At 42.4% G+C, this 12,469-nt stretch overlaps 1 long non-coding RNA gene across 1 annotated transcript; it reads right to left on the bottom strand.

The window, feature by feature from the left end:
- Window positions 1-4,386, bottom strand: LOC112405542 (uncharacterized). The gene is made up of 3 exons (XR_003004356.1): window positions 3,712-4,386; window positions 2,857-2,964; window positions 1-1,060 (listed from the first exon to the last, which is right to left on the bottom strand). It is a non-coding gene; the product is annotated as an uncharacterized LOC112405542 (long non-coding RNA).
- Window positions 4,387-12,469: the final 8,083 nt, after the last annotated feature.

Genomic DNA, 12,469 nt, shown 5'->3' with positions numbered 1-12,469 from the left:
GGCTGAGTAATAATCCATTGTACGGGGGTTTGCTTTTTAAATAAATTAGCCATACGTTTAAGTATCCTGTAAGTCTTCGTGCCCTGAAACTTCTGTTGCATATAAAGTTACCTAGCTTTCCTTGGACTAGAACTTGGGCTGCATTGTAATCAAACCTGAATCCTGACAAGAGTAGGCATGTGAAAACAGACCTTCTTAAAGACTCTAGAATTTCTGATGGTCTGAAAAATAAAGAAGAAACAATGACTGTATTGGGGCTACAAGAAGATGGCGACGCCCATCTCAGGATTTTAAACCACTGCTGTAGCTGGACCCTTAGGCAACCGTTCAGTCTAATCTCAAGACTTCATAGTTCCTGTAAACTTCTTAGGTTGCATCACCATGAGATTTGGAGGCCTTACAGGGAAGAGACCATCAGAGAGTCCCACACGTGGACAGAGATGGGGCAGCACACAGCCATCTTCAGGGTCCAACGTGGGGCATGTTGCCAGCCCCAGGACACCCCCTTGAAATCTGGACCGCTGAGTCAGTGGTGGGGGCCTGAAAAGTTAACAAGAGGCAGATTAACAGGGGGAAAGAAAGCAAGTTTTATTCACACACATGTGAGTCTGTTCAGATGAAGGGGCTCCCTGAGCAGCTGGCTATAGGGGTTTATATACCAACTTAGTCGGGGAAAGGAAGGGGCAGAAAGGGCTGCTATGGGGAGACACATGAGCTTTTAGGGGGACACCTGGGAGGTGTGGCAACTGTGGTAATGTTTCTTTGTGCAATTTCTCATCCCTGTGTGAGGGGTCAGTCTCCTTCCCCCAAGAGGGAATAAAATGCTGTCTTTAGCCAGATGAAGGAAGCTCCAAAAAGGCTTCTTTCTGCATCAGCTGTCTCCGGTTCAAATACTCTTCATACCCACTCCGTGAGGCTGAGTGGGTCCCTCCAGGACTAACAGAGACCTTGCTTAGGGTTTGACCAGAAGGACCACTCCTCAGGGGCGTCTGCTCCAGGCTTAATGAGTTGTCTAAATAAGATCTCGATGCCTCCAGAAGGCCAGAGTTTCAGCATTTCCCTGTAGAAACAGGCAAAGATTCCTGAGCTCTGTTCTGTAATTTACTTTTCATTTCCAAGGCTTAACGATACATACTTGCTGTGGACTGAATATTTGTGTCCCCACCCCCAAATTCATACGGTGAAATCCTAACCCCATGCATGGTGTTGCTATTAGGAGTTGGGACATTGGGGGGAAGATTGGGTTGTGAGGGTGGAACCCTCATGAATGAGATTAGTGCCCTTATAAAAGGGACCCCAGAGAACTCCCATCCCTCTTCCCCATGTGAGGACACAGTCCGGCAAATGCGGAAGTGGGCCTCACCAGACACTGAATCTGCCAGCACCTTGATCTTGGACTCCAGCCTCCAGAACTGTGAGACATACATTTCTGTTGTTTATAAGCCATCCAGCCTGTAGCATTCTGTTATAGCTCCCTGAACGGACTAAGATAATATGTTTTTTAGACTACGCATGGGAAATAAATGTGTTTTCATTTCCCAAAGGCTTACTAGAGTTTTGGACTGCAATTGGAACAGGTGGGAATCTGAAAACAGTGCTCTCCTCCTGTGAACCCACCAGAGGTAGGAGGGCTGCCCCTACCCCGTTGGCTGTCATCCATCTTTAAAGAAAGGCACCGTGCCACTAAAACTCCGGTTTGAGACTCTCATCATTTATATTCAGTAATTCATCCACAGTGTTGCTCTCAACTATTTTCATATGTTAGCTTATCAGATTTTCAGTCCATCCCCGGGCTGCCGCATTTATCTTGTCTTCTACCCCTCTTATTTGATTTAATTCTCTATTTGTCTGGCTCTAACTGACCATCGGTAACTGTATAATAGAAGACAGAACGAGAAAATCTTTTTCCAGGCACTAATCTTTTAGAACCGTATCTGAGAGTCAGCGAGGAGAGAGGCTCAGATCTGCATTCCAATTGCTTTTTATTCTTTACATGAACAAGTTCTTTTTATTGCACCACTGGACAAACATTTCTGTAAGAGATCCAGTTATAATGATTAAGGAACTAATTCTAACTTCAAGCTACTTGAATAAATATTAACACGGGTCTCAGATAATTTAGGGAAACTGTAAAGAACTATTTATAACCTGAAGCTAATTTTTAAAAATAACTTACCACCGGACTGAGTCTTAGGTTTTAAGAAGTGGGCAAACATAGTGGGGTTCTACTTAATTTTTATTGTCTTGTTTGTGTTTTCCTGTGTTTTTCATATTTTCTATAATGAATACACATTACTTTTGAGAAGAGAAGAAGCAGATCTAAACTTAAACTTAAATTTGAACCTGGGAAAATGGGATGGACGTTTATGGGAAGGACCAAACGAACAACTTAAAATTCATTGTTTACTTTTAACTGCAGTTATATTTCCTTGCACCATTCAGAGTATTTACTGGCTTTGGGAGTGGGGGTGGAGGAAAAGTATGGTTAGTGAAGTGTGTTTAAACTGCCATGTTGCAGTGCTAATATTCTGAAGTGTCACTGTTCTTAGGACTTTGCTCAGCACTTATACAACAATTCTTAACAACTACTGCTTGATGAGGGTGAAAGTATTAAAAATGTAGGTTGGAACATATGAAATTGCTGGTGTTTGAGCTTTTGTGAGCTACTTCGGTAAATTCACTGTACATTTCTTGAGTGCACAATTGGAGACGTTTGACAAATGTGTTCAGCGGTGGGACCATCACCACAACCCAGATAATGAACACGTCCGTCACCCCAAGCCCTCCTTGTGTCCTTGTCACCCTCCTGCCCCGCCCTCCACTGCATAGATAGCCCACCATTTGTTCTCCACTCACCTGTCGGGTATTTGGGTAGTTTCCACTCTGCTACTACAATAGAGCTGCCGTGACCGTCCACACAAGTCTTGGTGTGGACGTGTGCTTTCATTTATCTTGGGTAAAAGCCTGGAAATTGAATGGATCATATGGTAGGTACATGTTTAACTTTTTTAAAAAATGCCAAACTGCTTTCCCAAGTGCTTCTTGCAATTTATGTTCCCACTGGCAGTGGTTGAGAGCTCTAATTTCTTCGGTCTTTTAAATCGTGCCCATTCTCGTGGGTACACAGGGGAACCGCACTCTGGTTTCGGTTCGTATTTCCCTGCAGATGTTAAGCATATTTTCGTGGGTGTTATTGCTATCTGTAGATCTTCCTTGATGACATGACTATTCAGGACTTCCCTGGTGGCTCAGTGGTTGAGAATCCGCCTGCCAATACAGGGGACATGGGTTCGATACCTGGCCCGGGAAGGTCCCACATGCCGTGGAGCAACTCAGCCCATGAGCCACAACTACTGAGCCCGCGTGCCTAGAGCCCCTGCTCCGCAACAGGAGAAGCCACCGCAGTGAGAAGCCCGCACACCGCAACGAAGAGTAGCCCCTGCTCGCCACAACTAGAGAAAGCCCCCATGCACAGCAACAAAGACCCAGCGCAGCCAAAATTAAATAAATAAACGCATTAAAAAAAGAAAGAAAGAAAGGACTATTCAGATCTTTGCACAGGTAGTAGTATTTTTTAAAAGCCCCGCAGATGATTGTAACGCGGGGAGATGGTTGAGAGTCACCGAGAGCAGCCCAAGCTCCACAAACACTAATCCCCGTGGCAGCTTCTTGCGCCCTCTACTGGCGATGGGGGGTAGTACCCACCCTTACCCAGGTTCAAGGAGAGGGTGAATCCTTCCAGAGCCCCGAGGACCCTTCTGGAGCCAACCTCAGCACGAATCTTGTAGGGGATGTCGAAGTGGAGAGGGATGGCCGTCTCCTCCCTTCCTCACACACGCCTCCATCGGTTAAGAAGGAAACTATAGGCCTAAAAAGGAATCAATCGTGTTAGGCCCCAAGGCAGCAGATCAAGACTTAATACCTAACCCAAATACAGTTTCAGCTTTTCCTGGAATGTGATGTTTAACCGACCAACCTGGCATTTCCTGGTCAGCACTAGGGGGTAATCTGACTGATAGACCCACTCCAATCCCCCCCCCCCAGAAGGGTGACCTCACCTCCAACAATGCATTCTTTGTTAATAATCCTCCCTCCCCCACTCCCTGCCACCTTTAAAACCCTTTCCTTTCCTGCAGCTCAATGAAGCTACTTTCTACTTGCTAGATGTGCTGCTGCTGGGTTCATGAATCGTTCAATAAAGCCAGTTCGATCTTTTAAATTACTCATTCACTTTTTGTTGTCTAACACGATAAAGTTACAAAAGTGATACATGTGGTTTTTTGTTTGGTTGGTTTTGGGTTTTGGCCATACCCTGTGGCATGTGGGATATTAGTTCCCCCACCAGGGATCGAACCCGTGTCCCCTGCAGCAAAAGCTTGGAGTGTTAACCACTGGACCATCAGGGAAGTCCCTAGATGCAGTGTTGTGTTTTGTTTTGTTTTGCTTTTTACATCAAATGCAAAGTGTAAATGTAACACTACCTTGATACTTGCCCTGTCCATGCTCATCCGGAAGGGGTATTGCTGTAAACAGTTGAGGGAAATTTTTTTTTTTTAATTAAAAGAAAATCAGTTGAGAGAAATTTTAATGAAGAAAGCATGGACTTCCATCTTTATTCTCTCTTTCAATTAATATGTGACCGTGGGCAAGGCTCTGGGTATACTTAATGCATAATTTCCTCATCTGGAAATGAAGTTATTGCCTACTCTCCTTTTTTCATGGGGTTTTATGACAATTAAATGATGTGTGTGAAATGGAACATTTACAAAAATGTATCTGTACTAAGTCTTGATGGAAATATCAACAATTGTCAAAGAATTTAAATTATTCTTACCACAGCCTTCAAATAAAACACAATTAAGTTGAAAACAAACAATAAAAAGAGAGTTTGAAAACCTAAATGTTTGTAGCTTAGAATGAAACACTCACGAATTATGGAAGAAAGTATAGTGGGGAATCACAAAATATTTAGAACTGAACATCAATGGGCAGTTTATTAAAGCTTGTGTGATGCAGCAAAGGCCATACTTAGAGGCAAATTTATATCCTTCAATGCATTTATTAAAAAGAAGAAACATTTAAGAGAACTAACTTAAGAGTTTGTTTTGGGACTTCCCTGCTGGTCCAGCGGTTAAGACTCTGAGCTTCCAATGCAGAGGGCACAGGTTCAATCCTGGGGAACTAAGATCCCACATTCTTCATGGCATGGCCAAAGAGGGGGGAAAAAAAAGAGTTTCTTTTTAAAAGTTGAAAAAGGAACAGAAAGTAATTTTTTTAATCACAAGATAATTAAAAATAGCAAAAATTAATAAAAGTATAATCAAAGAAGCAATAGAAAGGGTGAATAAAACTGAAACCCAGTTTAAAAAAAGATTATTAATACTTCAAACTCTAGTAAGACTGACAAAGAAGAAAGAATCACAAATAAACTAGATATAGGATGAAAGGGTGATATGGCTACAGACTAAATTTAAAATAATAAGAATACTATACATGTTTTATACTAATATTTTGAAAGCTTGGATGAATAAATGATTCTCTGTAAAAACTGCTACAGTTAACTGAATAAAAAATAGGAACTATAAATAAACTAATAATTAAAAAAATTAAGCCAGTAGTCAAAAGTCACCCTCAATCAAAAGATACCAAGCTTGGCCTCAGAAAGACAGATAACTCGTATTTCATACAGACTATATGAAAAAGTAGAAAAAGAGGGGAAATTACCCAAATCAGTTTGTGAGGCTGGTATAGGCTTGAATACAGAGTACAAGGAATGTGAAATATTGACCAATATCACTTGTGACTATAGGTGTAAACTCATAAATAAAGTATCAGCAAAGGAAATTCAGCAATGTATAAAAACACTAATGCACCATGACAAGGTAGTTTAGCCCAGGATTACAATATGTTGTGAATCAGAAGATGTATTGTTGTAATCCACTGCAATAATAGAATAAAGGACAAAAAACATATGATCACTTTAACAGTTACAGAAATATTGTCTGATAAAAGTCAATAATCATTTGTGATTTTTTTAAAAAAGTCTTAACAAACATGGAATCAAAGGGATTTTCCTTACCCTGAAGAAAAAGGTATTTTTCAGAAGCAAACATCACACTTCCTATTTTAACTTTAAAAGCATTTCCATTCAAGTAAAAGAAAGGCAAGGTCATTTGTTATAACCCCTATGATTCTTCAAGGGCATCCTGGCAAATACAGCAAGAAAAAAAGAAAACTAAGAGTTAACAGAAACTGGAAAGGAAGATGCAAATCTTGTTATTATCTGGAGATGATATAATTGCATATGTAGAAAATCTGAGATAATTGACAGAGAAATAATGGATTTGTTGGAAGTAATATCTATGCTACAAAAAAGTCAATAGCATGTTATCATCAACCATAAATATTTATAAAATGGAATAGAAAAAGATGCCATTATTCATACATCAAAAGTTACCAAAACTAAATATAATACAGGATATATGAGACTTTTATGGAGAAAAGTATAATCATTGTTGAAAGACATTTTCAAAGATACAAATAAATGGAGAGTCATGTTATGACTTACGCATGAAATAAAGCTGAAAATGGTGAAGGTGTCTACTCTCCTCAAATTAATTTTTTTTTGAATTTTTGAATTTGATTTTTTATGCAGCAGGTTCTTATTAGTTATCTATTTCATACATATTAGCGTATACATGTCAATCCCAATCTCCCAATTCATCCCACCACCACCACCACCACCACTTTCCCCCCTTGGTGTCCATACGTTTGTTCTCTACATCTGTGTCTCTATTTCTGCCCTGCAAACCAGTTCATCTGTACCATTTTTCTAGGTTCCACATATATGCGTTAATATACGATACTTGTTTTTCTCTTTCTGACTTACTTCACTCTGTATTACAGTTTCTAGATCCATCCACGTCTCTACAAATAATCCAATTTCATTCCTTTTTATGACTGAGTAATATTCCACTGGATACATGTACCACATCTTCTTTATCCATTCATCTGTCAATGGGTATTTAGGTTGCTTCCATGACCTGGTTATTGTAAACAGTGTTGCATTGAACACTGGGGTTCACGTGCCTTTTTGAATTATGGTTTTCTCTGGATATATGCCCAGTAGAGAGATTGCTGGGTCATATGGTAATTCTATTTTTAGTTTTTTAAGGAACCTCCATACTGTTCTCCATAGTGGCTGTATCAATTTACATTCCCACCAACAATGCAAGAGGGTTCCCTTTTCTCCACACCCTCCCCTCTCCAGCATTTGTTTTTTGTAGATTTTCTGATAATGCCCATTTGAACTGGTGTGAGGTGATACCTCATTGTAGTTTTGATTTGCATTTCTCTAATAATTAGTGATGTTGAGAAGCTTTTCATGTGCTTCTTGGCCATCTGTATGTCTTCTTTGGAGAAATGTCTATTTAGGTCTTCTGCCCATTTTTGGATTGGGTTGTTCCTTTTTTTTAATATTGAGCTGCATAAGCTGTTTATATATTTTGGAGATTAATCCTTTGTCCATTGATTCGTTTGCAAATATTTTCTCCCATTCTGAGGGTTGTCTTTTCATCTTGTTTATGGTCTCCTTTGTGGTACAAAAGCTTTGAAGTTTCATTAGGTCCCATTTGTTTATTTTTGTTTTTATTTCCATTACTCTAGGAGGTGGATCAAAAAAGATCTTGCTGTAATTTATGTCAAAGACTGTTCTTCCTATGTTTTCCTCTAAGAGTTTCATAGTGTCTGGTCTTACATTTAGGTCTCTAATCCACTGTGAGTTTATTTTTGTGTATGGTGTTAGGGAGTGTTCTAATTTCATTCTTTTACATGTAGCTGTCCAGTTGTCCCAGGAACACTCATTGAAGAGACTGTCTTTTCTCCATTGTATATCCCTGCAATAGATTACTTGACCATAGGTGCATGGGTTTATCTCTCGGCTTTCTATTCTGTTCCACTGATCTATATTTCTGTTTTTGTGCCAGTACCATACTGTTTTGATTACTGTAGCTTTGTAGTTTTGTAATTTGTCTCTAGATATTTTTTGATTTCCTCTTTGATTTCTTCAGTGATCTCTTGGTATTTAGTAACGTATTGTTTAGCTTCCACGTGTTTGTGATTTTTACATTTTTTTTCCTTGTAATTGATTTCTAAATATTTGTTCTTTAATTCTTCTAGGTGTTTGTTCTTTAATTCTTCTAGGTCTTTGTTAAACATTTGTTGCATCTTCTCGATCTTTGCCTCCATTCTTTTTCCAAGATCCTGGATCATCTTCACTATCATTATTCTGAATTCTTTTTCGGGAAGGTTGCCTATCTCTGCTTCATTTAGTTGTTTTTCTGGGGTTTTATCTTGTTCCTTCATCTGGTGCAAAGTCCTCTGCCTTTTCATTTTGTCTGTGTTTCTGTGAATGTGGTTTTCCTTCCACAGGCTGCAGAATTGTAGTTCTTCTTGCTTCTGCTGTCTGCCCTCTGGTCTCCTCAAATTAATTTTTAAAGTCAATGCAATTCTAATCAAAATAGCAACATATATTTTATGGAAGTTGACAAGCATACCCAAAATTCACCTAAAAGGGCACAGAACCACCATTTGACTCAGCAGTTCTACTCCAAGGTACTTCCCCGAGAGAACTGAAGACATATGTCCAAGCACAAAATCTTGTACATGAATATTCACACAGCATTATTCATAGTAGCCAAAAAATGAAACAAACCACATGTCCACCAATGGATGAATGGATAAATAAAATGTGGTCTATCCACAAGATGGAGTACTTTTCAGTCATAAAAAGGAATGAAGCACTGACACATGCTACACCCTGGATGAACCTTGAAAACGTGCAGCTGTGTGAAAGAAATCAGGCCACATATTCATTCCATTTTTATGAAATATCCAGAACAGGCACATCTGTAGAGACAGACAGTCCATTAGTGGTGGCCAGGGGCTCGGGGAGGGGTCGTGGAATATGGAGTGACTGCTGATGGGCACGGATTTCTTTTCGGAGTAATGAAAATATTCTAAAATTCGGAAAACATTATAAGTGGACTTGCCCTGCTCCCTACTAAGATTGTTAGCAATGGAAACCATGTGTCATTATTGCCCGGGTGCTAAGCACACAAATGCCCATCAGGAGAGGAGAAAAGAGAGTGCATAACCGTACAAGGGAATACTGCTCAGCCTTCAAAGGAAGGAGACTCTGCCCCATGCCACAGCGTGGATGAACCAAGGACATTGTGTTTCGGGGTCTGTCACAGGCTGTAATCAGGCCAGGACTGGGGTCCCACCTGAGCTGGACAGGGAGGGACCAACGTCCCAGCTCAGATGGTTGTTGCAGGATTTGGTTCCTTGTGGCCCATTAGACCGAGGGCCTCAGTTTCTTTCTGTCCGTTACCTGAGACCATCGTCAGCTCCTTGCCATGTGGGACTATCCATAATGCAGCTCTGTCATCAGCTGGTAAGGGAGAGGGACATTGGGGTCTGCTAGGGGATGAAGACACATCTATGTTACATGGTCATGGAACAGGGCTCCCATCCCTCTGCCACATTCTACTGGTTAGGAGCAAGTCACAGTTCCGCCCACACTCAAGGGGTTGGGATCCCACAGGGGGTGACCCCAGTGGCGGGATCACGGGCCCAAGTCAATCTGCCCGCCACACCTGGGCTGTTGGTAAAATGGTCCCAAGGGCAAACACACCCTTGTAAGCCCCAAGCTGACTCTACCCTGTGCTTTCACAGGGCAGGGTATTCCTTCTAACATCAGTCCCATGAGGCCCCAGAGAAGAGCAATTCAATTCTGGAAACATCACTGTTTACTTTCTAACACCTGGACACAGAATCTGGCTCCTAACGCTTCTTTTGGAGGCTAGACTCATCCTCACCTGTGTACTAAGTTATAAACACCCAATGGGTGTGGTTCCTCAGTTAGTCAAGCAACAAGTGCAGGTTTCTCACCCAAAAAGATAGTTACTTCTAAATATTACTAGAAATGACATTTAAAGGAAGAAAATCTCAACATTGGGAAAAGAGAGCATTTTTCCAAGGAGTCCCAGTTGAACCTGTTAATAGAGCTTTTAACTGCAGGGAGATGTGTCACAGACCGCAGAAAGCAGTATTTTGTAGAAAATCCAAAGACAGGTTGTCCGGAACAGGAAAGACAGCAACAGGACAAGAAGCCAACAGCACGTTTCTGGGCTTGGACAGAGTTCTTCTCAAAGGTCCAAGTGTCTAACGGGAGGAGTAGCCAAGGGAAACTACAATATGTACTCAGAGGTGTTCTGGAAGCCTAAAGATGGACACTGAGGTAAAATCAGAGGAGTGTGTGCTGTCCCAGGGGCCTGGTGTCCGGGAGGGGGTACAGTAAGTCCCCTACATACAAACGAGTTCTATTCTGACAGCGCGTTCGTAAGTCCAGTTTGTTCATAAGTCCAACACAGTTAGCCTAGGTACCCAGCTAACACAATCGGCTATATAGTACTGTACTGTAATAGGTTTATAATACTTTTCACACAAATAATACATAAAAAACACACACAAAAAATAAAGAAAACATTTTTAATCTTACAGTACAGTACCTTGAAAAGTACAACAGTTGGCATACGGGGGCTGGCATGGAGAGAACAGGCAAGAAGAGTTACGAGGAGGGAGAGGAGGTGGGAGACAGAGGGTAGAGCTGAAAGATCCTCAGCAATAGGAGACGGAGGGCGAGCTGCAGTTTCACTCACGCCTGAGGTTGCTGGAGCTCACGGTCGCATCTTTGAAAGCTCGCACCTTGAGGGTTCGTATGTAGGGGACTTGCCTTATCAGGGCAGAGCTGTCTTTATATGGATGTGTCAGACCCACCTCCCCCCTGTTGGGTAGGAGCAGAAGCCCGTTTGCAAATACCAGCGTCATTAGTAGCCGGGCAGCATTGATCACACTGTCCTTGAGACCAGTGGTAAAAAATGTCCACATATTGAGATGCAGGGAAGACATTGTGGCTTATGCATGAGTTAACTTGAATTTTACGCTAACTGAACCAGCCTGACTGTGGCCTATCAGACACACATTGTACATCTGCTTTAATTGGTAAAGAAAAGGGCACATTGACCGGAAGTAAAAAATGTCCATGTTAAAAAAAGCTTGGGCTTCCCTGGTGGCGCAGTGGCTGAGAGCCCGCCTGCCGATGCAGGGGACACGGGTTCGTGCCCCGGTCTGGGAAGATCCCACATGCCGCGGAGCGGCTGGGCCCGTGAGCCATGACCGCTGAGCCTGCGCGTCCGGAGCCGGTGCCCCGGAACGGGAGAGGCCACAACAGTGAGAGGCCCGCGTACCGCCAAAAAAAAAGAAAGAAAAATAAAGCTTAACTGCCTCCCATCCTGAGATGTCAGTGCTGGTCGTCCTCTGATGATAAGACTCCCTTCCCTGGTCTAGGGCCACGCTGACTCGCTGTGTACATGCTGATCTGTGTGTGTTTTTCCTTGAAATGTATCCTGGACTTGTTTAAGGTGCTTTGCTCTGACAAGATATAAAACTGTGCTGGCAACCGTGCTTCTCTGGAGCAGTTTCTCAGAGTTATCTGGGAAGAGGGCTTCTGGGCTAGTTCTCAGTTTGGCTCAAATAAAACTCTTCTATTCTTGTTGTAGATTGTTTACTGATTATTTGCGTCGGCACCAGCAGGGCTGTGGTTGATGGTAGTGCTCTGCCCTTCACCTCTGCCAGCCTGACTATCTCCAGGCCTCTTCTCAGTGTCCCTCCAACACTGGAGAACAGGCTGCTTAGAGATCAAACAAAATACTTGCCCTTTGAATCTTGTCTGTTGGCTGTTTGACACAGTACAAAAGTGAAGTCAACCCAAAGAAAGAAAACTCCACCTGTGATAATGGCCCCCTGGTGCAGCATCTAAGACCTACTTTTTCTCACGAATTAATATATATTTTATTATTTGGCTGAGAAACGTGAGCCTCAGAAAGGCTAGAGGTATAAATTAACCTGTGTGGGGTAGGGTAGATCACACCCAGACGCCAGCTCTGCTGCTTTTTAGTGTCTGGGTCTCATTTTCTTCAGCAGTAACATGGTGTTAGGTTCCCTACCCCCTCAAGAAAAAAACAGATAAAAGCCCTAGTACCTCAGATGTTGGGGAGCCCAGTGTTGCCTAACTCAGCATCACTGGGACCCAGGCTCTCTCCATCACTCTCCCCGCCTCTGCCGAATATTGGCTCAGGTTCAGGCAAGATGACCTCAGGGCCCCGAGACGGCTTCCCCAGGTCCAGGTACGTGTACAGACTGGACTACCCGCTTTGCCTCTTTAAGAGCATAGAACCCACTCCTCGAAACTTGCCTCATAGCCTAGTGGCCAGGATGGCATTGCTCATGCATAAACCCTACCAAGGGAAGTGGGGTCACAGTGCCAGGTTAGATCAGTCCGGATCAACCTTCACACCTGGGGAGAGAGCCGCCATTCCGAGTAAAGTGACAGCATCACACCTGCGCC

The sequence above is a fragment of the Neophocaena asiaeorientalis genome, unplaced genomic scaffold, assembly GCF_003031525.2.
Source record: "Neophocaena asiaeorientalis asiaeorientalis breed wild unplaced genomic scaffold, Neophocaena_asiaeorientalis_V1.1 scaffold684, whole genome shotgun sequence".
NCBI classification, from domain to species: domain Eukaryota; kingdom Metazoa; phylum Chordata; class Mammalia; order Artiodactyla; family Phocoenidae; genus Neophocaena; species Neophocaena asiaeorientalis.
Note: the sequence above shows the minus strand (reverse complement) of the source record. Positions and strands in the feature narration are given on the sequence as shown.